The sequence below is a fragment of the Hyla sarda genome, chromosome 8, assembly GCF_029499605.1.
Source record: "Hyla sarda isolate aHylSar1 chromosome 8, aHylSar1.hap1, whole genome shotgun sequence".
Taxonomy (NCBI): domain Eukaryota; kingdom Metazoa; phylum Chordata; class Amphibia; order Anura; family Hylidae; genus Hyla; species Hyla sarda.
The window spans coordinates 108,726,196-108,748,976 of record NC_079196.1 but is presented as its reverse complement, the minus strand read 5'-3'; the positions used below and the strand labels follow the sequence as shown (position 1 = coordinate 108,748,976).

Here is a 22,781-nt window from a genome sequence, read left to right as displayed (position 1 = left end):
ATCAGTAGTACACAGAAAAAGGTTGTTAGATCAAGCTCCTACTAAAAAATCTTTTTTATAAACTTCAAAAAGTCAACCATATCAAAAAGAATGTGCAATAAAAACACACATGAAACCCCACAGCATTGCTCCTTAACTCTTTCATGGCTGGGAAGGAAGTATATAATGTAGAACTCCTGCTCAGCCTATCCGAGGCCATATAGTAGTGGGCCCAGCTACCTGAGTTCTTCTCCTGTACAGTATACAGCAGCGTGCAAGGCTGGATTTAAAACCAGGTCCTGGCTCACAGGGGTGGTGTACAGATCTGTGCAACTTTTGAACAGGGTAGGGTAAGATCATAATGTTGATTGTCATTTACTCTGCATTATTAGTGTTTTACTATTAATGTCACTATAAGTACTTTATTGTATCCTTTGTAAGTTTATTGCTCATAGAGGGTGGTGATATATAAACAAAGGGGGAGGAACTGATGATGTCAACTATGTGAGTGATCTCTTTTGGCTAAATATGTATTGGATTTTGATAGGTGTACATGCATATAAAATCACTCCATGTTATCACTGCTTGAGCTTGACACTTTCTGTAAGGGTCAAAATATTGAAGCAAATTTTGTACGCTATGATGGAATAAACATTGGATGTTGGAATGGATGCTGGTGCTAAAGATTCAGTATGTGCAAGTATCCTATTTAGGAGACACTGTGTGGCAGTATTGTATGTAGGAAGCACAACATAAAGCTGTATTATATTTGGGGAGCACAGCATGTGATAAAACAACACTGATCAGAGAAGACGACACCCGTGAGTCTCTTGATGTAAATGTTTATTTTGCCTCAGACTGTGTCTAATGAGTGCTGTAGTCCCTGTATGATCTGTTGCGTCAACTTTTTAGTTTGTGAAGCAACAGCTACCAATAGAGGCTAAACAAGTGGACATTTGCACCAGGGTCCATGGGCATTCAGGTACGCCCCTGCTTCTCCTCCCCAACATCTGCTATCAGAGGATAATGGGGAGGCCCCCATGTACAGTAAATGATTGTCCGATCTTACTAAAATCAGCAGGTTCTGCTGGCATTCAACTAATATGTATGGCCAGCTTTACAATGCTAACATTTTGGGCAACTGTTTGGGCAAATGTTTTTTTTTATTTCTTTGAGGTAATTGCAGCCAATAATTGCATGCAGTTTAATGTAGCATTAATAATGCTGTAAGCCTGTGCACATTTATACCCACTATGAGATCATCCAAAGTGCTATAATACATTATAGGATACATATTACATAAGAGAGTTAAGAACTAAAATGCATTCCGACCTATTTTCAATAGACATTCTTAAAATTTGATTTGCATGTGGAAATGATTTTTGAAAAGTCAGATGTAAGGATTTACACTTTTAAGGTCTGCTTTGTTCATTGCATAAAGTTATTCCCTTTAGTGATCATAACACAGTTTGGCTCTTACAATACTGATATCTCTGCACATGCAGATAATTACTGCAAAGCCTAGATAGCTATCCAGGGATACATTGGGTATTCCATCTTATTACTAATAAAATGACCTTCAATGGTATTCCTATCACTTAAAAACACTACACCCACAGCTACAATTTCCATCATAACCCACAGTCTATTTCCAAAAGAATCTATTTCCTACAAAGGAAATGAGTCTCAGGAAACACATTAGAAGCTGCTGAGGTATAAATTGGCTTCACGAGAGTGATCAAAAGCTGGGCAGGAAGTCATGCACAGGGGAAATGACACAGGGATTCGCCAGAAATGTTTGGCTATTATGGCAAGTAGAATATTTGGTGCTACTAGTCATTCTCCATCCTGCTCTTTCATACATAGGTCTTTGTTCTCGTCTTCTGGCCATATTAGAAGGTTTAGACCACACACCTCACCAGGAAGCAAGGAAAGAAGAAATCCTAAAAGACACAAGGGGACACAGAACATGATTGGAAAATCATTACATTAGTATGGATTGTCTATTATGTCTTTGAAGATTTCACTGTCAGATATACTGGCTTTGTCATCAGCATCGCTGGGGACATGTGCACTCTACTTAGATTTCCTGCATAAAAAGGTATCATATAAATAGGTAAAAGACTAATATTCCAAGAAATAATTACCCCTCTTTTTATATGTCTTATTAATCATTTAGTTGACAAAGGGGCATGGTTAAGGCCCCTGACAGCACAGAGTGTTAACACAATTACTACATAATAATAATAAAGATCATTTTACATTGTCTAAGTTAATTATTCCTATAGTGTTATCATTATCCTGAACAGCATGCTTGTGCTAACAGAAAACGTACAGAGTCCTTCTATTTTCTAAAGTAAAATTATATTTTAATGTCAATATTTTATTCCCATGTATTTATTGGAGCAATAGAGCACAAATGATAAAAGCAAATGTGTTTCAACATAAAACAAGGTCTAGAGACAGGGTTATATGAATCTATGGATCTTCCTAGCTGTTACTGGTTTGGTGCTAGCCAGACTGGTGTGTCTTATGGTGGGCAACCCCATATTGCAGTCCCCAGAATAGCCACCAGTAGACAGCTGGACAAAGCAGTCATGAGAGAAAAGTCAGAGACAACAGGAATATGGACTGTGGAGGAGGAATCACAAGCAACATGTAGTTGTTACCCTCCATTTACTCCAAGTATAAAGTAAGACCAGGAATGATGACACATTGCTGGCAGATGTGTATTCAGGGCACTGAACAGATGAGCCTCAGAATGAAGATACAGGTGTGGAAGACAGACATAGGACCAGGTGAGGTAGAGAAGGGCTCGTCCCGTTTCTTGACATGTTTCAGCCAATGCCTTATTCAGACTGGATAACTACCAACGTATACATAGCATTGTATACAAGGAGGTTTGTCCGAATTCATTACAAATTTCAGGAAAATTTGATTCACAACGAATGTGAATATCGCCACAATTCTATCGCGCAAATTGCTTCATTAAACTCCATTTAGTGCGGTCCAAGTTCCAGAGCATCTAAATTGGCAGATCCACATGTGAGGACATGGGGCAAGGAATCCTGGGAAGGTGGGAACAAGGGTAGGCGGGATGACATGCAGCATGCAGTCTATCAGCAGCCAGTCACCCTTGTGATGTCACAGCCCTATATATTCGGCAGCCATCTTGCGGCCAGTCACTTTAGCCTTTCACTGCAGAGAGATAGATAGGGACAAGCAGTGTGTTGCACAGAAAAGCTTTTTTCCAGCAGCGATTCACCTCCTAGTCAAGTCAGCGTTCTGTTGCACAGAGAGAGGGACAGAGAACAGTGTGTGTTGCACAGAAAAAAAAAATTCTTACAGCAGCGATTCACATCCCAGTCACTGTCTACAGTGTTCCATTACAGAGAGGGACAGAAAGCAGTGTGTTGCACAGAGTGCTGCAAAGAACAGCAGCGATTCAGCTCAAGCACAAATCCTGCCTAGAAGCACTGATAGGGAAGGGAGTGAGAATGAGAGAGCGAGTGCAATTTTGGGTGTAGCACACAGTGACTGTGTGCTGCTGGGGTTGTGCACAAATACTTTTTTAAGTGTACTGTAGCGCATTATCCTCTCCTCATAAGTGCATACCACACACTTACATCTAAGTGGTGTACAATTTTGTTCCTGTTAAAGTCTCAAGGACCTAGATACTGTGAAAGGCAAGGCAAAAGTACTCATTGGCTGGTGTTGTACACAAATACTTTTTTAATCGTACTGGAGCGCATTGTCCTACCCTCATAAGTGCATACCACATACGTGCATCTAAGTCGTGTACTATTTTGTTCCTGTTAAAGTCTCAAGGGCCTAGATACTATGAAAGGCCAGGCAAAAGTACTCACCGGCTGGTGTTGTACACAAATACTTTTTTAAGTGTAGTGAAGCGTATTGTACTCCCCTCATATATGCACAAAGTAGGTCAGGCAGAGAAGTGCCAGGATGTGCACAGAGGAATAGCAGAGGCCTAAAATCATCAGGCAGAGGTCGCAGCAGACTAGGTTGTGTCTCGACCAGCAACCCATCTGCCATCATCGATTGGTTAACACAGTCATCCACTTCATCACAAGTGACATCTGACACTCACAGTCAACAGTGGGTGGGTTCCTCAGACACAATCCTCAGTTGGCATTACCCAGGAGCAGTCCCTGTCCTCCCATTACCTCTGTCCTATGCTGTTCCCTCCCACACAGAAGTATCTTATGCTGTGGGTTCAGCTCCACTATTTAGTGAGGACGATCAGCAGCTACTGCCATCCAAGAATTGGAGGAGACATCTGCCGCTTCTTACGCCAGGCGGGCAAGTAGTAATGAGGAGAGGTGGCGTGGGAGGTGGTGTTGCGAGCATTCAAGCTCCTGAAGCAGACACTGTTGAGAAACCTGAGGAGGACATCAGTGACGTGCAAACACAACTCGATGATGATGACGAAGCCGATCGCACTTGGGAGCCGGGTGCACAAGGGGCTTCATCATTATCAGGAGAAGAGGGATGCAGGTTGCCCGTGAGGCAGCAGCTGAGCCAGCAAGGTGATAGCATGGTTGGCAGCCAGCGTGGTGGCAGAAGTAGAAAGTTTGGAGCCAAACGTGCCCGGGTCAAACCACCTGCTTTGCGGCAGCTTACCTTCCCGGGAGGTAGTGAAACAGGGGTTCCTGGAGTTGGTGGCAGTAGCAGTCAATCAGTGCAGACTGTTGGTGGAAAAATCAGCTACTCGGCGGTGTGGCGGTTTTTCAGCAAACAACCAGAGGAAGTTAACCTGGCCACATGCAAGATGTATCGGCAGAAGTTGAAGCGTGGCCACGGCCCTGTGTCAACATATGCAGCAACACCCTAAAATGGCCTGGGAGAAATGTGGCTCCGATGTGGTTGTCAACCCTGCTGCATCCCTCAATGGCAAGCCACTCCCTGTTCCAGCCAGCCAAGGCTCCACTACCTCAGCTAAAGGAAGCTGTGTGTCAACCATATTCTGTCGCTCCAGATGCTCCTGCTCCACCTACTTCGAGTCATTCCGCCAGCAATCCATTGGCGAAGCCATGTCCAAGAGACAACAGTATGCGGCCACTTATCCAACTGTGCAGAAGCTGAAAGTGCTCCTGTCCAAGTTCCCGGTGCTGCAGTCCCTCCCTTTTCAAGTGGTGGACTCTGCACCTTTCAGAGAACTGATGGCTTGTGCTGAGCTAAAGTGGAGAGTGCCAAGCCATCATTTATTTGTGAAGAAGGCAGTACCAGCCATGAACAATTTTGTGGAACAGAAGGGGGGCCAGTCCTTGAGTCTGTCAGTGTGTACCAAATTTCACGGCAGCGCCGACGTGTGGAGCTGAACTATGGTCAGGGACATTACAAGTCCTTTACAGTCCACTGGGTGAATGTGGTTCCTGCACAGCCACAACTGCAACTTGAACAGGTCATGCCGCTTCTGCCTCAACACTCTCAGGCCGTTGGTACTGTGACAGTGTGCGACTCTGCCTCCTCATCCTCCACTGTTTCCTCAGCCTCCACTGCACGGACAAGTCTCAGTGCCCCTCACGCTGTTCTTCACATGGTTTGCATTGGCGAACTGCTAAAAGTCATTCATCTAGAATTGAATCATCACGAAAACTGGAAATGGAAACCTGCTCCCTGCATGGCACACGTGTTCAATCTGATTGTCAAGCGGTTCCTGAAGTGTTCCCCCCATCTGCAAGACATCCTAACAATGGGAAGGAAACTTTGCATGCACTTTAGCCCCTCGTACACCACAAAGCAAACCCTCCTTGAGCTGCAGCGTCAGAACGGCATCCCGTAAGATAGTCTGATTTGCAACGTTTTCACACGTTGGAGTTCCACCGTCCATATGTTGGACCGACTATATGAACAAAGAAAAACCATCACCGATTTCTTGATGATCCAAGCGGATAGGGGTACTCCCCTGTGTAACTTCAATGTTAACCAGTGGCAGCTCCTACGTGACACCTGCCATTTGTAAAGGCCCTTTGAGGAAGCGACATTATTAGTCAGTCGCCAGGATTACGGGATGAACAACATCATTCCACTGCTTCATCTACTACAACACGTGTTGGAAACAATGACTGGTCAGGGCACTGGAGACGTGGCGCCTACATCTCACAGCCACATGAGCCCTGTGGGGGCTGAACTGGAGGAGGAGGAGGGGAGGGGCACAGTGGAGCCATTTTAGGTTTCGCGAGATGAAGGAGTAGCTAGAGGGTTATAAGAAGGCAAGACAGAGGACCCAGACTCACCATGGCAGTATGCAGTGGAGATGGAGGCAGGGAGTCTCTCCGAGTCACATGCACAAATGACACGGTGCACACTCACTTGCTTGCGTAGTTACTGCCAAATTGTCACCATTCGGCAGCGGTAAGACCTGAACCAGCAGGTGATGGCATACCTTGAAGATCTGCTGGACTTCTGGGTAGCCAAACTTGATTTGTGGCAACAACTAGCAGAGTTTGCCCTGGAAAAGGTGTCCTGCCCAGCCATTAGTGTGCCATCAGAGAGGGTGCTTAATGTGGCGGGGGTCATAGTAACCCCAAGGAGAACTTGTCTGCCCACAAAAAATGTGGAGAGACTGACCTTTGTGAAGATGAATCAGGCATGGATCAGAGAGGATTTCCACCCACCAATGCCTGATGTATCAGAGTAGATTGATCATGGTGCTACACCAACACTTCACAAATTGGGATAGTGCAAAACGTGTTTAAGGTGCTACTCCCCAGTTACAGACATTCCTCTCAATCAGACCACAAGTAAGTATTGAGGACATGCAATAGCTAAAACGTAACTTTTCTTAGGATAAAATATATGTCAAACAACAACAAAAAAAGTGGTATCAAATGGCTGGAGGTGCTCAACCCCAAATGCAGTTGTGCATATATACTGGGGGAGCAGATCCTGCCCTTGTAGTCCGTTGCTAGGGGCGATCCCCAGCATAAAAATGCATACAATGGAGGATGCCTGCAGTGGACTGCAAGTGCCACAATAGAATCCTACACCAGATAAACGGTGTGGATGTGTAACAATTAGAATACAATACAGAAATGTAGGTGCACTACTGTGGTAGATGTATATAATGACATTGGTTAATCCCTCAACACTGATGTTAAAATTGAGACATTCGCCAGTGTATCCTTATATTAAGGACACACCAGAGCCCGCACACCAACGCCAAGGTTTCTCAGATGGCACGGGACCTAACGCTAACCTACCTGTGCGTAATAAGCAAAAACCAGGGGCCAGTGGGCAATTACAGCAGCACTAGGTCGACATGTAGCCTTCTCCCAGTTCCCTCCAGCGTGACTAAGCACACATACAATGGAAGGGGGGAGAGAGGCTACAAGCCCCACCCAAGTTGGCTGATATAGGTGCATGGCCTCACAGGTGCAACCCTAATGCTGCCTGGAAAATGTTCAAGGCGCATTAACATATGGAGTTTACACACCTCCACGTATAAATTTACAAACAACAACAAAAAAAGTGGTCTCAAATGGCTGGAGGTGCTCAACCCCAAATGCAGTTGTGCATATATACTGGGGGAGCAGATCCTGCCCTTGTAGTCCGTTGCTAGGGGCGATCCCCAGCATAAAAATGCATACAATGGAGGATGCCTGCAGTGGACTGCAAGTGCCACAATAGAATCCTACACCAGATAAACGGTGTGGATGTGTAACAATTAGAATACAATACAGAAATGTAGGTGCACTACTGTGGTAGATGTATACAATGACATTGGCTAATCCCTCAACACTGATGTTAAAATTGTTAATGCGCCTTGAACATTTTCCAGGCAGCATTAGGGTTGCACCTGTGAGGCCATGCACCTATATCAGCCAACTTGGGTGGGGCTTGTAGCCTCTCTCCCCCCTTCCATTGTATGTGTGCTTAGTCACGCTGGAGGGAACTGGGAGCAGGCTACATGTCGACCTAGTGCTGCTGTAATTGCCCACTGGCCCCTGGTTTTTGCTTATTACGCACAGGTAGGTTAGCGTTAGGTCCCGTGCCATCTGAGAAACCTTGGCGTTGGTGTGCGGGCTCTGGTGTGTCCTTAATATAAGGATACACTGGCGAATGTCTCAATTTTAACATCAGTGTTGAGGGATTAGCCAATGTCATTGTATACATCTACCATAGTAGTGCACCTACATTTCTGTATGATAAAATATATGTCCTCAAATTTTTTTCTAAATAAAAAAAAGGTAAATATGTGCAAAAAACACCATGTGCCCACCTACACCACCAAGTATTGATGTGATGCAAATGCTCTAAAATGTGGAAAGGAACAACGTATGGTCCATTGTAACCAGTGGGGGTAAAAACTTCCCCTATAAGGCCCTACTCTCGCATTATTAATTCCCTTCTTTGCAAGTGTTACTCGCCCCAAAAAGGGCGGCCCCACACAGGAACCTCTCCCTATTTTCTCCTACAAACACTGCCATTTCCCAGGGTTTTTAGGTGGAGATAGAGAGTTTCCTTTGTGGGGCTGCCCTTTTTAGGGTGATTAACACTTGCCAAGAAGGGAATTAATAGGGCGAGAGTAGGGCCTTACAGGGGAAGTTTTTAACCCCACCTTCTACAATTAACAATATGTTGTTCCCTTCTACCTTTTCGAGAAAAGTTTTACTCGTCTTAAAAATGGCAGCCTCACACAGGAACCAGTACCTATTTCCACCTAAATACCCTGGGAAATGTAAGTGTTTGTAGGTGGAAATATGGAGAGGTTCCTGTGTGGGGCTGCTCTTTTAAGGGCAAGTAACACTTGCCAAGAAGGGAATTAATAATGCGAGAGTAGGGCCTTACAGGGGAAGTTTTTACCCCCACCGATTACAATGGGCTATACGTTGTTCCCTTCCACCTTTTAGAGGTCTTTGCATCACATCAATACTTGGTGGTGTAGGTGCCACCTTCATGCTGTGTCATTCAGCCGCTATATGGTCTCCCCATACAGATGCCACCTCCAGGCTCTGTCATTGTTCCGCTATGTGACATATGACTCCTTGTTAGATTTGGTCTTTTGTAACCACATTATTTATTCAAAGTAAACGTCAGGGCCCTGGACATTAAACTTGGGAGTGTAATATTACATTTAAATGTCAAAATCTTAAATTTAAATGTCAAAAAATCGATGTAATCTTTTCAAGACTGAGGCCCTATGGTAGTCAACGTCATATACTAGCTGTGGAATTACCACAAGAATCCAGTGAAACAGGTTGGAGCAATAACAATGAACCATAACTGATTAAATTAAACATTTGCAGTTCCACAAAGAGTAAGACAGTGGGGGGTAGCTCGCCCCGTGGCGGATCGCCAGCTCGATGCTCACCAGAATGAGTACAAAAAATTTTTTAATAAATTCAAATGAAATTAAATAAATATTACATATTATTCTTTTCAATTTTGATGCCATCTGGTCTCCATGATGCCACATCCAGATGCTCTGCGGCAGTATTTCTAATAGCGATGCCTGTAATCTGCATGTCATACTGAATAACAGCATTATTTCACTAACACAGCACACTCCCTATGCATGTTAGGACAAGGTAAAGTGTTCTACACCCCTTATTGAGGCTCTCTGTAGGCCAGAAATAGCCATTTTAAATAGCAATTTGCCGCAAATAAATTGGGAATCAAATTTTAAAAAAATGGGCCTTTCTTTTCGAATCTAATTATAAAAGCCAAGCTAACTGATAATCCCTATTGAGTCCTTTTGGCTCCAATGTAGACAGTCTTTGGATTCAAAAAGCCTCTTTCTTAAGTAACAGCTACTTAACCGCCCTGCGCCCGGTCCCAGTATATAACGTGGGGTCACAACGGGTCGGTCCCGGCTAATAGCGTGCGGCACTGATCATTGTGCCGTGTGCTATTAACCCTTTAGATGCAGCATTCAGAGTTGATCGCCGCATCTAAAGTAACAAAAATACACTCCCGGCAGCTCAGTCGGGCTGATCGGGACCATCGTAGTGAAATCGCAATGTCCCGATCAGCTAGAATGCGAGTGGCGATTGATTACTAATCAGCTAAATTGGCAATTGATTGCTCCAAGCCTGGAATCCAGGCTTGAGCAATTGACCGGCGATGACACTGATCATTGCCACGGCAACGATCCGTGTAGCAGATCAGTGTGTGCAGTGCTATATCCACTGGGGGGGGGGGGGGGCTATAACACTGCAAAAAAAAGTGTGGAAAAAAGTTAATAAAGGTCATTTAACCACTTTCCTAATAAAAGTAAGAATCACCCCCCTTTTCCCATTTAAAAAAAACTATGTAAATAAAAATTAAAATATGTGGTATCGCCACGTGCGGAAATATAAAAATATGTTGTTAATTAAACAACATGGTCAATGGCATATGCACAAAAAAAATTCCAATGTCCAAAATAGTGTATTTTGGGTGGATTTTTATATCATGAAAAAACTAAATAAAAAGCGATCAAAAAGTCCGATCAATACAAAAATGGTATCGATGAAAACTTCAGATCTCGGCGCAAAAAATCATACCAGCCCGTACGCGAAAAATAAGTTATAGGGGTCAGAAAATGACTATTTTAAACGTATACATTTATATAAGTAATACAAAATCAAACCTATATATGTAGGGTATCATTTTGTATGGACCTACAGAATAAAGATAAGGTGTCATTTTTACCAAAAAATGTACTGCATAGAAACGGAAGCCCCCAAAATTTACAAAATGGCATTTTTTCTTACATTTTGTTTTTGAATTTTTTTCCGTTTCGCCGTGGATATTTTGGTAAAATGACTAACATCTCTGCAAAGTACAGTAGAATTGGTGGCGCAAAAAATTAAGCCATAATATGGAATTTTAGGTGCAAAATTGAAAGATAGTTGGAAAATACTGAGTTAGATAACAAAACCTAACTGAATATTTTCCAACCAGTGTGCCTCCAGCTGTTGCAAAAGTGCAACTCTCAGCATGCATGGTCTGTCAGTGCATGCTGGGAGTTGAAGTTTTGCAACATCTGCAGGGCCACAGTTTGGAGATCACTGTGCGGTGGTTTCTAATCCGTGGCCCTCTAAATCTTGCAAAACTACAACTTCCAGCATGCAAGAACAGCAAACGGCTGTCTCGCCATGCTGGGAGTTGTAATTGCGTACCTCCAGCTGTTGCATAACTTCATCTCCCAGCATGCCCTTTGGCGATCAGTACATGCTGGGAGTTGTAGTTTTGCAACAGCTGGAGGCACACTAGTTGGGAAATACTGAGTTACGTATCAGAACCTAACTGAAGGTTTTCCAACCAGTTCGCCTCCAGCAAAAGAACAACTCCCAGCATGCATGGTCTGTCAGTGCATGTTGGGAGTTGTAGTTTTGCAACAGCTGGAGATTCCCCCCCCCCATGTGAATGTACAGAGCACATTCATACAGGCGGGTTTACGGTGAGTTTCTTGCTTCAAGTTTGAGCTGCGGCAAATTTACCGGAAAACACACTGTAAACCCGCCTATGTGAATGTACCCTAAAAACACTACACTACACATACTACACTAACACATAATAAAGAGTAAAACACTACATATACACCCCCCTTACACTGCCCCCCCCCCCTCCCTAATAAAAATGAAAAAGGTATCGTACGGCAGTGTTTCCAAAACGGAGCCTCCAACTGTTGCAAAACAACAACTCCCAGCATTTCCGGACAGCCACTGACTGTGAAGGCATGCTGGGAGTTTAGCAACAGCTGGAGACACCCTGTTTGGGAATCATTGACGTAGAACACCCATATGTCCACCCCTATGCAATCCCTGATATAGTCCTCAAATGCGCATGGCGCTCTCTCACTTCGGATCCCTGTGGTATTTCAAGGAAACAGTTTAGGCCCACATATGGGGTATTTCTGTACTCGGGAACAATTGTGTTACAAATTTTGGGGGGTCTTTTTCTCCTTTTACCCTTTTAAGAAAAGGAAAAGTTGGGGTCTACACCAAATTAAAAAAATTAAAAAGGAAAAAAAGACCCCCAAAATTTCAGGCCTAAATTGGTGATTTTCACAGGGGTGGCTGATTTTACAGTGTTTCTGACATAAACGCAAAAAAAAAACAATAAAAACCCACGTGTGACCCCATTTTGGAAACTACACCCCTCACGGAACAAGGGGTATAGTGAGCCTTAACACCTCAAAGGTGTTTGATGAATTTTCGTTTAAGTTGGACGGGAAAATGAAAAAAATATATATTTTTTTTTACTAAAATGCTGGTGTTACCCTAAATTTTTCATTTTCACAAGGGAAAATAGGAAAAAAAGCCTCACAAAATTTGTAACCCAATTTCTTCTGAGTAAGAACATACCCCATATGTTGATGCTAAGTGCTCTGCGGGCAAACTACAATGGTCAGAAGAGAAGCAGTGCCATTGGGCTTTTGGAGAGAAAATGTGTCCGGAATTGAAGTCCATGTATGTTTACAAGGCCCCCATAGTGCCAGAACAATGACCCCATTTTGGAAATTACACCCCCTCATGGAATGTAATAAGGGGTGCAGTGAGCATTTACACCCCACAGGTGTCTGACAGATTTTTGGAACAGTGGTCCGTGAAAATAAAAAAATAATTTTTTCATTTGCACAGCCCACTGTTCCAAAGATCTGTCAAACGCCAGTGGGGTGTAAATGCTCACTGCATCCCTTATTAAATTCTGTGAGGGGTGTAGTTTCCAAAATGGGGTCACATGTGCACTGTTCTGGCACCATAGGGGCTTCCTAAATGGGACATGCCCCCCAAAAAACATTTCAGCTACATTTGCTTTTCAAAAGCCAAATGTAACTCCTTCTCTTCTGAGCATTGTAGTGCGCTAGCAGAGCACTTGACGTCCACATATTGGGTATTTCCATACTCAGAAGAAATGGGGTTACACATTTTGGGGGCATTTTCTTCTATTACCCCTTGTAAAAAAATTTAATTTGTCGGTACACATCCGACTTTAACAAAAAGTCATCAAACACATGTGGGGTGTTAAGGCTCACTGGACCCCTTGTTACGTTCCTTGAGGGGTGTTGTCTCCAAAATAGTGTGCCATGTGTTTTTATTTTTTTACTGTTCTGGCACCATAGGGGCTTCCTAAATGCAATATGCCCCCCAAAAACCATTTCAGCTAAATTCACTCTCCAAAATCCCATTGTTGTTCCTTCCCTTCTGAGCCCCCTAGTGCACCCACGGAGCACTTTACATCCACATATGAGTTATTTCCTTACTCAAGAGAAATGGGTTTACAAATTTTTTTGGGGAGGGGGATTTCTCTCATTTTACCCCTTATAAAAATTCCAAAATATGCTCTGAAGAGAACATGCAAGTGTAAACAATGAAGATTTAGAATTTTCTCCTTCACTTTGCTGCTATTCATGTGAAACACCTAAAGGGTTAACAAACTTTATGAATGTCATTTTGAATACAATTCAATTCAAAACTGAACGGGTCCCTGAAAAATTCCGATTTTGAAATTTTCGTGAAAAATTGGAAAATTGCTGTTGAACTTTGTAGCCCTCTAATGTCTTCCAAACGTAAAAACATGCCAACTTTATGATGCCAACATAAAGTAGACATATTGTATAAGTGAATCAATATATAATTAATTTGGAATATCCATTTTCCTTACAAGCAGAGAGTTTCAAAGTTAGAAAATTGCAAAATATAAAAAATTGTCATGAAATTTTGGGATTTTTCACCAAGAAAGGATGCAAGTAACAACGAAAATTTCCCATTATGTTAAAGTAGAATATGTCACAAAAAATTAGGGTATAGAATAAACGGTAAAAGCATCCCAGAGTTATTAATGCATAAAATGACAGTGGTCAGAATTGCAAAAAAGGGCTCAGTCCTTAAATGGTTAAGAGGTTAAGATTGCAACCCCTTCGGGATTGTGCACAATTGTGACATGTTATACCACATTTTTTCTAAATGGAATCGTATTGGATACACATTTTTACGCCTAATGAATGATTTATGTCTATTTGTTTGGTCCCCCATACGCTGGGTGGTTTCCCCAACATATCGGACACCGCACGAAAATTTAATGACCTAGGTCACATTTCTGGAATCACAAATGTTGAAATGTTTAATCTTAATCATCTTGCCAGTGTGAGGATGGTGTACAGAATCCCCTCACATAACATTGCTGAACTGTGTACAATGCAGGCATCGATGCGTGCCTCTCCTTTGACTCTGCAGGATCTTTAGTTTTAACCCTTTCCATTCTGACCACACATCTGCCCAGTCTAACTTATCCGTCAAATTAGGAGCTCTTTTATTGCAGATTAGTAGAGGGTGTTAAAAATTTCTGAATGTTAGGATAAAGTCTAGAAAGTATGTGCCGTTGACTACAGACTAAGTCCTTTATTTTCCTCCTGATTAAGGGAATATTGTCTCACAAGTGGTATCCGAGGTTGTTTTATCTCTGTATTTTTCCTGCGGGAAGGAGTTCTGGCTGCTCTAAGGACCGATTCTGGGCAATTTAGATCTCTAAACTTGACATCAAGTTCCGCTAATCTCTTTTTCAACAATGTTGAAAAACCTTACAATTTTCTATTAACCCCTTCCCGACCTATGACATACCTGTACGTCATGGGTGGCAAGGTGTTCCCGACCCATGACATACAGGTACGTCATGGACATTACTGCCGCTACTCGCGGCATCCCGCAGCGCCCGGAAAGATGGTGGCTATCACTGATAGCCAGCCATCTTACCATGCGACCACGGGGGGTTTCGTCCCCCACCCCCCCCAGCGATCGCTGCTATCACCTGGTCAAATCTGACTAGCTGATAGCAGCGTTTCGCTATCAGAATACTTAGCAGCGCGGTGTGTGAGTCCCGATCACGGGGATCGGGACACACACCGCTCTGCTAAGTGTCCCTGTCCCGTCCCCCGGCGTCACTTACCCGTCGGAGCGGTGTCCCGATCGGTCCCGGCGTCCTCCGTGCGGTCCCGACGTCCTCCGTGCGGTCCCGGCTGCGCTGCGTCCCGGAGGTGAGTTTCCGGCAGCAGTGCGGCATCTTCATTGGCAGCAGTGAGATCGCCGTAAAGCGATCTCACTGCTGCCTCTGAGAGTTTCAAAACTGCAACTCCCAGCATGCCCAGACAGCCTTTGGCTTTCTGGGCATGCTGGGAGTTGTAGTTTTGCAACATCTGGAGGTCCACAGTTTGGAGACCACTGTATAATGGTCTCCAATCTGTGCTCTTCCAGATGTTGCAAAACTACAAATCTCAGCATGCTCAGTCTGTCCAGGCATGCTGGGAGTTGTAGTTCTCTAACATCTGGAAGAGCACAGATTGGAGACCATTATACAGTGGTCTCCAAACTGTGGACCTCCAGATGTTGCAAAACTACAACTCCCAGCATGCCCAGACTGCCCAAGCATGCTGGAAGTTGTAGTTCAGCAACATCTGATCCTTCAGATATTGCCGAACTACAACTTCCAGCATGCCTTGGCAGTCTGGGCATGCTGGGAGTTGTAGTTTTGCAACATCTGGAGGCACACTAGTTGGGAAACATTGTCAGTTTCCTACCTCAGTGCCTCCAGCTGTTGCAATTGTTGCAAAACTATAACTCCCAGCATGCACTGACAGACCATGCATGCTGGAAGTTGTAGTTTTGCAACAGCTGGAGGCACACTGGTTTGGAAACACTAAGTTTGGTTGCAAAACACTTGAAAGTTTATTACTTAACTTAGTGTTTCCAAACCAGTGTTCCTCCAGCTGTTGCAAAACTACAACTCCCAGCATGCACGGACAGCCAAAGGGCATGCTCGGAGTTTGCAACAGCTGGATGTTTGCCCCCTCCCCCCAATGTGAATGTACAGGGTACACTCACATGGGCGGAGGTTTACAGTGAGTGCTGCAAGTTTGAGATGGCGCAAATTTTGCGCTGCAGCTCAAACTTCCAGCGGCAAACTTGCTGTGAACCTCTGCCCATGTGACTGTACCCTAAAAACACTACACTACACTGACACTAACCTAAAATAAAAAGTAAAAAAAACGACATATACACATACCCCTACACAGCCCCCCTCCCCCCAAAAAATGAAAAACGTCTGGTACGCTACTGTTTCCAAAACGGAGCCTCCAGCTGTTGCAAAATAATAACTCCCAGTATTGCCGGACAGCCATTGACTGTCCAGGCATGCTGGGAGTTTTGCAACAGCTGGAGGCACCCTGTTTGGGAATCACTGGGGTAGAATACCCCTATGTCCACCCCTATGCAAATCCCTAATTCAGGCCTCAAATGCGCATGGCGCTCTCTCACTTTGGAGCCCTGTCGTATTTCAGGGCAACAGTTTTGGGACACATATGGGGTATCGCCGTACTCGGGAGAAATTGCCTTACATATTTTGGGGGGCTTTTTCTTCTTTAACCCCTTATGAAAAGCTGAAGTTGGGGTCTACACCAGCATGTTAGTGTAAAAAAATAAATTTTTTACACTGACATGCTGGTGTTGCCCTATACTTTTCATTTTCACAAGAGGTAAAAGGGAAAAAAGACCCTCTAAATTTGTAACGAAATTTCTCCTGAGTACGGAGATACCCCATATGTGGGTGCAAAGTGCTCTGAGGGCGCACAACAAGGCCCAGAAGGGAGAGTGCACCATGTACATTTGAGGTGATTTGCACAGGGGTGGCTGATTGTTACAGCAGTTCTGACAAACGCAAAACAATAAATATCCATATGTGACCCCATTTTGGAAACTACACCCCTCACGGAATGTAATAAGGGGTGCAGTGAGCATTTACACCCCACTGGTGTATGACAGATTTTTGGAACAGTGGTCTGTGAAAATGAAAAATAAAATTTTTGATTTGCACAGTCCACCGTTTCAAATATCTGTCAAACGCCAGTGGGGTGTAAATGCTCACTGCACCCCTTATTACATTCCATGAGGGGTATAGTTTCCAAAATGGGATCACATGTGGGGGGGTCCACTGTTCTGGCACCATAGGGGCTTCCTAAATGGGACATGCCCCCCAAAAACCCTTTCAGAAAAACTCACTCTCCAAAATCCCATTGTCGCTCCTTCCCTTCTGAGCCCTCTACTGCGCCCACCGAACATTTTACATACGCATATGAGGTATTTCCTTACTCGAGAGAAATTGGGTTACAAATTTTAGGGTGATTTCTCTCCTTTTACCCCTTGTAAAAATAAAAAAATTGGGTCTACAAGAAAATGCGAGTGTAAAAAATGAAGATTTAGAATTTTCTCCTTCACTTTGCTGCTATTCCTGTGAAACACCTAAAGGGTTAAAACACTTACTGAATGTCATTTTGAATACTTTGGGGGGTGAAGTTTTTACAATGGGGTCATTTATGGGGTATTTCTAATATGAAGATCCTTAAAATCCACTTCCAACCTGAACTGGGCCCTGAAAAATTAAGATTTTGAAAATCTTGAGAAAAATTGGAAAATTGCTGCGGAACTTTGAAGCCCTCTGATGTCTTCCAAAAGTAAAAACTTGTCAATTTTTTAATGCAAACACAAAGTAGACATATTGTATATGTGAATCAATATGTAATTTATTTGGAATATCCCTTTTCCTTTCAAGCAGAGACTTTCAAAGTTAGAAAAATGCTAAATTTTCAAAATTTTCATGAAATTTTTAGATTTTTTACCAAGAAAGGATACAAATATCAGTGAAATTTTACCGATAAAATAAAGTAGAATATGTCACGAAAAAACAATGTCGGAATCAGAATGATAAGTAAAAGCATTCCAAAGTTATTAATGTTTAAAGTGACAGTGGTCAGATTTTCAAAAAATGCCCAGGTCATGAAGGTGAAAATGGGCTGGGTCATGAAGGGGTTAATTGTAAAAATTGGCCACATTCCATAATTTTTAAGATGCAATAAGCGAAGTGTTCAGACAGCCCCAGTAATGATCCTGCTTCACAATCATACAGCGTTTATGGACACTTGACCTGTATACAATCCACTGGGATGCTCAATCTGGAAAATCAGCATAAAATGAGAACGGAAAGAATGATGATGGCACTCACCAGTGATGATAGAATGGTGACTCTTTATTGGTGACAACCTGTAGACAACAGCATCGGGATGAGGGATGCCAAAATCCTGATAGCTAATTCGTGCGCTAGGCGCACTTCTTCAGACCACTCCCCCACTCTCATCAGTGCTGGTGTGAAATACGATGGCGCCAGTGCACCTAGCACACAAAACCACACTCTTGCTGTCCCTCTTCCTGATGCTGTTGTCTGCTGGTTGTCACCAATAAAGAGTCACCATTCTATCATTACCGGTGAGTGCCATTCTTTCAATTTACACAATTTTTATTCTGCAGTAAATGTGTAAAACTGACAGCCTGTTCACCCGCACTAATTCTGATAAACTGGGTTATATTCCTGGTGAACAACATTAAAATGAGGAGTCACTTGCATAAATCGGTCCAGCGGATTAAAATTTCTGCCACGGTAGCTGCATTGCTACATCATTTCTGTGCGCAATGGATGCGGGGAGTTGGCTTGCCGAGCTTTCCTGTCTCTTTAATATGCAGCGCTATGCCTATCCCTGAGACACAAATCAGATGGATTTTTGTATCCATCAGATTGATAAATCTGGGCCATAATGTGTATAACATATTCCATGTGCATGCTGGACATGTAGGCATATTAGATGATCAGAGGAAGAGCACAGGCAGAACTATTCCCTGCAGGATACAACAAGCTAATTCTAGTGAAATACATTTGAGTTTAATCACAGCAGTTTCCAGCTACTTACGAGCATTTTACAGCTCTTCACATACAGTAATACAGGGGGATGTATTATACAGGAGGACAGAGATATAAATATTCCTAAAAAGCAAGCGATTTCTATCTTGAGTGACAGCACTAGGAGAGTACCCACATAGCACAAATGTGAAAGCAGACTAGTGAGATCAGCTAAAAATGATGCAGTAGGCTCTTATCTAAGCAAAGAATAGACCAAATAATAGTTAGTTTAAAAGATAATAGGGCAAGCTGATTTCCATAGAAAATGTATGATAAGTAGTATAATTTAAATTCATAAAATATCCTTTGTGACTTCGTTGGCATGCTTAACATACTGTGAAAGTGCTGAGACCAGGATTGTGCCCTTGGCTTGTTGGCCTTTTGTCCTTAGTTGTTGTCCAGTTCATTTATGTGAACAGACAAAGAATAACTAGCATCCTCTAGTTTTCTTTAAAAATAAACCAAATGAATGTAAAAGTTTTTTTCATAGTTTCTATGTAGTTTAAATCAATGTAAATGCCTTGCAGTAGGGGATATAAGATACAGCGTTAAAGGATAGAGATAAGTATCGTTTGTTAGAAATATCTCACTGGTACAAAGATATCTCAATATATCTTTTATTCAGTACTTCTATAAACTACTCCAAAATATCTATATCTTTTATCCACTACTTTCTCATCTGGACCTGCAAGGATGCGGTAAAACACTTGATCCTGCATCCTTGCAGGTCCAGATGAGATTTCCTCAACCGCTACTGTACACTACAGAGACGGACAAGATCCAAGCGGCTTCCTGACTTCAGATCCCGGCATCAGGTTTTCAAGCTTCAATAGCTGTTGTGCCCTGAGCATAACACCTTCAGGTGAGCAGGTGTCTGTATCACTGCCATTATTAACCTCTGCACCACCGGAATAACGGCACATGGTCCTTTGCGCTTTCGTCTGTTTTGTTTTTACATATTGTACAAGAGTTATCCACTACTTTATGACACCTAGCACCTCCGTTAAGGTCATTAGAAACAACTTTTGGCCTGTCAATTTGACATGTGAAAAATTGTTGATCGACTGGTCTCACTCCTGAGAGGTGCTGCAATCCTGAGTTATAAGATGGGAAAGTGGCTCCACGGCCGGCTGAGACTTCCACACATATCTCTGCATAGACTTGTCACTCCAAATTACAAACTATGGGCAGCATCAAATCCTGGAAGGTTCCCTCATCAGTGATAATACAGGGATATTTCAGAGAAGAACTTTTAAACTAACTTTTAAATAAATAATGACCAACCTGTGGAGCTGTAGCACACACACATATCTTGGTTAGATTGACAGCTTTCTTCTCATACGGAAAGTGGAGGAACCTTCCAATGAATCTGGGACAGATGGAGGGGGAGCGTCTGTTTTTTCTAAGTAAAACTTTGTTATTGTGAGGAGGGAGCCTGTTGGGACTTAATGCCAGCCATGATTTGGGTAGCATAAACCTGCTAAAAAAAAAAAGCTCACTTTAAAAAATAATGTACATTTACAAAGTACATAAGATTAATAACCGAAAATAGTCCTCAATGCTACAAAATAGAAAAACTGCCATGTACCATAAGTATGTACAGCGCACTGCCACACCATAATGAACCTTATGCCAGAATGCACCATTAGTTTGAATTTACCATGCACCAATATTGCTGTCATATTGTTGTTATGCTGACAAAGCTGTTCCTATGTAGACTTAGAATCTGTAACATTATGTGTGATAAGCAAAGACATTTATTAAAGAAGCCTAATCGATTGGTACATCTAAACAGTATCCAAGACTACCCCGGATGACTTCTAATACATCTAGCACAGCTAAAATAGATAGACATGAGAATGCTTGTAGTGAAGTAGGCTTTGAAACTACATAATTTCTTCTCTTCCCTTTCCCCAACTTCGCCCTAGCACAAAGCAATTGACCAATAATTCATAACGTCTATAATGCTCCTTTGCTTGACTCAGCTGAACAGAAAGCTGTTTATATTCTTTATGTAATATGTTCTGTGGTGCGATCTTAAGCCTATAATGGAGGCACTCGATGTACCCAAGAATTGAAATGGTAATACAGGTATTATACTGAAAGCATGCTGGAAGTTTACATAATTTATTCTAGACTAATGTAATATAGTTGTTCCACTGGGAGCAGGACCAAAGTAAAATCCTTTAGTTAAGAGTTTATATCCTATAAATCGTGGAGAGTAACACTAGATAGTTCAAGCTTTTTTTTTATATATATAAAACATTTCTAATGAGACATTGTCAGGCCCATTATACAAGAGACTGATAGATACAGCACTGCATTGTATGTATTTTGCACCTCTAGAGGCTGTTTTTGCAATTCAATTACATAATATTGCCAGGTTTTCACACTATGAATTACATCTAGAGGCAATGTCTTCTACTGGCACAGGCAAGAAAGTCAGAGCTGAAATGATTAACCCGAGACAATGGTAGCTGCCAAATTACAAGCAGTTCGATTATACAGGCACGTTTCATGCTCAACATATTCATTTTAGGAGGTCACTGACCCTAAAGCCCTTAGGAATATAAAAAGTACCAGTACTAGATAAGCATTACCGCCTGCAGGAATAAGTGTAGTGGTGCAACTAGAACTGTCAGGATGAGTGATAAATTACTACATTTTCAAAAAAGACCCATGCCATTTACCTAAGCTGGTGGGTACTCTAAATGTTAGCATTTCTACGCCATGTGTGACAGAATTGTATTACAGTCTACAAAACATACAGTATAGAAAGTAAACAAGAAATTGAGAATGTAAGTGACCTTATTATAGACTTCTAGGTACTTCAGCGTGATAGTTCTCCTTTAATCCAGTAATCCCATAAGGACAAAGTCAAATTTGCCTCTACTTTGTGCGATGAGTGAAATCCACTGTAAAAGTCTACAACAAAATCAACACTGATATTAACATGTAGCACATGCAGAATTTACTGTAGATTTTTTATGTAGATTTTTGCCTATCTTGTAATAAGAATTTGATATATTGAGGTATTATGGACGAGATAGCATCAGTATGTCATCAGGATTTCATCGGTATTGCATCAGTATTTTTGTACAGCAAATATTGATGGGCTGTCTCCTAAGCAAGAAGTTTAGAGACACTTTGAAAAAAAGGGTGCAATATAGATTTGATAAAGATGGTTTGATAATGTCAGACCAGACACATAATAGTTGTCGCTGTGGCTCCTGTAACCTTTTAGGTCTACCCAATCTTTTAAATGGAATTAAATAAAGCTTGAAGATTTTAACCATACACAAGTGTGGGGAATGGCATTCACTTCAATTTTTCCTTCCTCATTGATTATTGAGGAAATACTGATGACAAACCGATGCATACCAATACAGATTGAATACAGAACACACACACATCTTAACAGCCTATCAGTATTTAATTTAGAGAAATGCAGATGCAGAACTGACGCAATTTAATCCATAACAAATCAGTATTTGAGTCCATATAATAAATGTTTACCAATATGTTTGTATGAAACAAAATTTTGTTTAATCGTTTTGTTTGTTTTTTTTTTTTTGCTTTTTTTTTAACAAAAAATGGGTTTGCACAATTCAAAACAATGGCCCAAAAATATTTTTTAATAAGGAGTCCTATTTAACTCAATAGTAAAACAGCTGTTTGTTTGTATTTATTTTACAGTCAAGTACACAGTCCATTTAGTCAGCTGTTTATGGACAAAACAAAGTTGTTTGTTTATTTGTATTTTGGAACCTAAAATATGGCCAAAGATACAATAGCCATTTTTTGGGGTATAGATTTTGCTGTAGCCAAAAAACCAGCTTCAAATGTGACTGTAAAAAAAAAAAAAAAAAAACTGTTGAAAATAAATATTTCAGCTAATTTTAAGCAAAATAAATAAATAAATGTGGCCAACTTCATAATCACCTTCAACACCTTAACCCTTAAGGATCAAGCGTTTTTGTGTTTTTGCACTTTCGTTTTTTTCCCATAACCCTTTCAATTTTGCACCTAAAAATTCATATCAGGGCTTAGTTTTTGCGCCACCAATTCTACTT

The 22,781-nt window shown here is 42.0% G+C and overlaps 1 long non-coding RNA gene across 2 annotated transcripts; it reads right to left on the bottom strand.

The window, feature by feature from the left end:
• Positions 1–812: 812 nt before the first annotated feature.
• Positions 813–21,636, bottom strand: LOC130284343 (uncharacterized). Of its 2 annotated transcripts, none has more exons than XR_008846989.1 (3): positions 21,516–21,636; positions 19,993–20,188; positions 813–1,922 (listed from the first exon to the last, which is right to left on the bottom strand). It is a non-coding gene; the product is annotated as an uncharacterized LOC130284343 (long non-coding RNA). The 2 variants fall into 2 exon arrangements; XR_008846990.1 differs by having other exon boundaries at positions 19,993–20,185; positions 21,516–21,634.
• Positions 21,637–22,781: the final 1,145 nt, after the last annotated feature.